Here is a 5169-nt window from a genome sequence, read left to right as displayed (position 1 = left end):
CGTAGCAACAACCAATCAAAGGAGAGAGGGACCTCTTTGCTTTTGTGTTACTCCACCTTGTATTTTTCCTATAAAATTGTAATTGTAGTAGAGCACGGGGTCTTTTGCCCAAATCTCTGTGTTGGTGTAAGCGGAGACCCTAGCTCGAGCTAGCCAATAAACTTTCCTTTTGCTTTTGCATTATTGTGTCTGTGGTAGCTTCCTTGCACCGACACTCCTTTCAAGACCTGGGACCTACAAAGTGAGAGTGGGTTCTCCAAAGTATCTATTTATGGTCTGAAAACAGAACACATCCTAAGGAAACTCCGTTTTTAACTTATTGATTGATTATGTTACATTAGAATACATTATGGAGGTGACGGCATTACATTGCATTAGATTACATTATAGAATAACAACTAGTCTAGTGTTTAGCCAAGTTGATACAACAAAATTAACCATCACAGGGATATTTGACATTGTAGTTGTATTACAAGGTCATTTATATAGTTGCCTCAGTGTGTGTTTCCAGGACAGGAGTAGTGATGGGGACAGGATGTAGAGAGTCGAAATTGAGATCAATGAAAGAAAATACACATCAGAAAGATTCGTATTTGTTATTTTAGATGAATATCAAGAATAGTGTGAAATATTTCTAGTCCTTGTCCCTCATCCTCTAGGTAACCTCTAGTCACTCGTGTTTTACCCATTTTTTCAGCCAAGCTCTTCAAAGCATAGTCTAAACTTCCTGTTTTCACTTTCTTCCTTTTAATTCTTTCCTCATTCCACTGCAATTGACTCTAACGCATTCAGTTTTCTGAAGTGGTTCTGGAAAAGGAAACTCATGTCCTCCCAGTCACCAAGTTTAACAGGGATTTCCATATATTTCTCCACTGGACCCCTTTGTTGTTTCTGAGCCATACATTTCTCCTCAAAACCCTGCTCCCTTAGCCACAAAATTTCTCCTCCTTTCTGTTTTTTTATTTCCCCCTCTGCCCTTTTTTGGGCTCCATACTTTGACCTTTATATATGTGGCATCCTTTGTGACCTCTTTTAACTTCACAAGGAGGAAGGAGAATCCATTACAATATCAACAGCCCAAGGGTGATTCCTATGAAGCAGAGGTCAAACATGCCACCATCTTCCAACCTTTTGCCAATTCTGACACCAACTGTCCCTCCCAAATCACTCTCTGTTCTCTGCTGGGTTTGATAATTCATTGTAAATGTCACACAGAACTCACAGACAATACTCATAATTATGAGATTTATTAAGGGAGTAACAGGTCACAATTCAGGATCAAAAACGACTCAGGATACAGTTCTTCAATCAGGACAGCTTCATCTCAGCCATGCCACAGGCAAGCTTCTCTCTGTCCTTGGCTTCTGCACTGCACAGGCAAGTGTTAGAAAGTTCCTTTAGCTCTGAAGATAGGTGCCCAGAGAGGGCAGCAAGTCTGCCAGCAAGTCTCCTGCCTGCAGCACTCAGCTTTCTCGCTCCATGGGCCAGGAAGCCCACCACTCTGTCTCATGCCAGTCTCTTGGTTCTGTTGACTCTGCTGCCATCTCTGTCTTCCCAGTGCAGGGATCTTGGGTCCAAGGTCATGCTCCACTCCTGGTTCTTCTTTCTTGATAGTAATGAGATCCTCCTTCTACACCTCTGGGATGGCTCATTTTAAGCCTAGCAAGATGGCAAAAGTGACATCTTCACAAAAGGGTTCTATACAATTTATTTGCACAGTTCCCTCCCCTCAATGATGCCATGTACTTTATTTACATTATTACTAAGTTATGCAATCCCCTTGGTAGGCCATGAACACCTTACATTTGCAAGGCATTTGACTGCTTACCAGGAGGCTGGCGGTTCAAACCCACCTCGGAAGAAAGGTTGGGCAATCTACTTCCGTAGTGATAGTGATAGTGCTTTGGAAACCCAAGGAGGGGTTGCTATGAGTTGGGTCTGACTCGATGGCACCTAACAACAACAACAACAACCCAGTCATTTGGTGGTACTCACAAAGACCATGGCTAGAAGAGCCATATTAAGGAATTCACTGCACCATATGTGTCCTCAGTACATTTCTTCCCCAGGGGTCTGTTTCTGACCCACTCCCTTGATGCAAATGAAGAGACTTGAGAGAGAACCAAATGACTAGGTTTAGCAATTAGTGGACAAGTTAACCCCATCAGCAAAGGGGATATAATTGGCAACTCCTCCCTGGGAAGGGAACATTTTCCTGTTTTAATTGTTTTCCATTGGCTCCTTGGAAACAAACGTCAAGCCTGTGGTTGATCAGGGTGAGATTATCCCTTCAACGTTAGACAAGAGCTCCTGAAACCCTGCCCCTCCATGGAGGAGACCACTTGGCTAGCATTCACTATCATCAGTGAGATAGTTAGATGTGCTGCTATCTGTAGAAGCCTCTGAAATCTATCAGGAGAGAACATTAATTGAGATCACATAATCCCAGGATGAAAATTCACTTTTTTCTGCTTTGTATTATGGCTAGATATATTAATCTTCCTCACTAACCTGCCAAACTTATTCAGTAAGCAACCTTTGATGTGTAGCCATATAGTTCAAATGCCAGCATTATAGAATATCTAATGTTTGAACAGTATAAAGGTTCTTGCATAAATAAAATTCTAGGGTTCTGGTAGCATAGTGCCTAAGGCACTTGACTGCTAACCAGAAGGCTGACAGTTCAAACCCTCCAGCCACTTCTCGGAAGGAAGATGGGGCAATCTACTTCCGTAGTGATACTGCCTTGGAAACCCAAGGAGGGGTCACTATGAGTCGGGTCCGACTCAACGGCACATAACAACAACAACAACAAAGTGAAATTAAAAACCCACCAATGAAGTCTTGTTCTAAGTGAAATTAAATCTTGAAATCTTCGCTATCAATTAGTTTAGGCTAAATTGCTACAAACCTGTTAATACCTTGTTGTCAAGTCAATTCCAACTCATGGTGACCTCATGTGTTAAGAAGTAGAGCTGCTTTAGAAGGTTTTCTTGGCTGTCATCTTTACAGAAGCAGATCATCAGGCCTTTCTTCTGTGGTGCCATTGGGTGGCTTCAAACTGGCAACTTTTAGGTATCTTAATCATCTAGTGCTGCTATTACAGAAATACCACAAGTGAATGGCTTGTGAATTATTCTCTCACAATTTAGGAGGCTAGGAGTCTGAATTCAGAGTGCCAGCTCTAAGGGAAAGCTTTCTCTCTCTGCATCTTTTGGTCCTAAGGACCTTGGGTCCAAAGGATATGCTCCACTCCCAGCTCTTCTTTCTTCATTATAGTAGGTCCCTCTCTTTGTTCACTTTTCTCTTTTTTAAGATAAAAGGAATTGCAGGCCACACCCCAGGGAAACGGAGGGCTGTGGTGGGATGTGTTACATCTCTCCCTAATCCTCTTATGACTGATTGACTTACCACATCAGATCACATCATGGGGGATCATTATATAACTGCCACATTACATCATAATATAACTGCCAAATCACTGCCCACTAAGAATCATGGTCCAGCCAAGTTGACACATATTTTTTGGGAACACAATTCAATCTATAACATTCCACCCTTTGCCCCCCACCCCCCAAATCTGTGTCCTTGCCACATGCAGAACACTTTAACTCCATCATATCCCAAAAGTCTTAAATCAACTCCAAGTCCACATTTCATCCTGAGGCAAAATTCTTTTTCATCTGTGAATCTAGAATACTAGTTATCTGCTTCCAAAGTACAATGGTAGAAAAGGCAGAGGGTAAACATTCCCATTACAAACGGAGAAATTGAAGTGAAAGGCAAGCTAAAGGACACCAAACAAGTAAAAAAACCAGCAGAACAATTTTGGTTAGCTCTCATGGCTTGAAAACAATCCTCTGTTCTCTGAGACCATCTAAGCAGTGGCGCAGTCCTCCAGATTCTGGGAGTTGGCCTTTTCTTTTTGGATTCTGGGTGGAGGACTTTTATCCCTGGGTGTCACCTCCGCTTTGTAGACCCTCTGGGATGGCAACTGTTCTCCCTCAGCTTTGCACAGCCCTTTCTCCTAGTCCAATTAAATGGTGACCCCAGACCCTTATGTCCTGTCAGACCCTGTTCTTCTGCCTCTTGGACATGGCAGCCCCATCTCCTCAGCTTTGAGCGGTGGTCCCACCTTCTTGGCACTCATGAATGTCAGCCCCACCTTCCAGAACTGAATTGGCAAAGATTTGACTCTTTGAAACCTGGAAAGCCATGTCCCCATCTTTTAAGATTCAGGAGACCATGGCCCCGTCCTTTGAAACTGAAAAGGCCCTGCTTCTTCCTTCCCATAGCTCTGCTGATTCTTTGAGCTGCTCCAGGGATGCCACTTTTCTTTTCTTGAAGGACAACAGATGTATTTCCTTTGCCCTGTTTCCTGCACGTAGAACTCCAAGAGACTGACTGCATTCTTTCCTTTCATTCCTTCTCTGTCCCATTCAGTCTAAGCTGATGGGTTGTTGCTGTGGTAGTTGGTTAGGTCCAGAAGTCATAGACTTACTTTGTTTAACAAATGATTGTGTAGTCACATCCTTGGTGAACATTCTAAGACACGTGTCCTTAGTTTGTACAGCAGAATTTTCCAAATCTTTAGGTTCTGTTTTCATTGCACTGTTCATTTTAAGTCTGTCTCTTTCCTTTCACATTTTACTAGAAGCAAGGAGAACTCATGTGACCCCTTTAGGATTTTGCTTAAAAATCTCATCAGCAAGATGAGATTACAAATTCTACCTTCTACCAAACATTTGAATATAATTCAGACAAGTTCTTTGCCGCTGCATAAAAAGCATCACCCTTCCTCCATTATCCAATCACGTTCATCTTTTTCTTTTACTGTCTCACCAGGAGCACATTTATTGTCCACATTTCTAGCAACATTCTGTAGCCACACCATGTGTATCCTCTAAGGTAATAGAGACTTTCTCTGTAGCTCTCCTCACTTCCTTGTGAGCCCTCACCAGAATTGCAAGTGATGTCCATAATTCTACCAACAGTCTCTTCAAGGAAATCTAGGCTTTTATTATTAGGCACCTTAAAACTCTTTCAAGCTTCTACTCAAAACTGCTTCCATACCTTAGGTATCTGTTAATGCAGCACCCTCACCCTTCTGATACCAAATTCTGTCTTAGTTATCTAATGTTGCTATAACAGAAATACCGCAAGTGAATG

The sequence above is a fragment of the Orycteropus afer genome, unplaced genomic scaffold (genome assembly GCF_000298275.1).
Source record: "Orycteropus afer afer isolate SDZICR_OR568_19922 unplaced genomic scaffold, OryAfe1.0 scaffold00311, whole genome shotgun sequence".
Lineage (NCBI taxonomy): Eukaryota > Metazoa > Chordata > Mammalia > Tubulidentata > Orycteropodidae > Orycteropus > Orycteropus afer.
The sequence above is the reverse complement of the archived record's forward strand: the minus strand, read 5'-3'. Positions refer to the sequence as shown.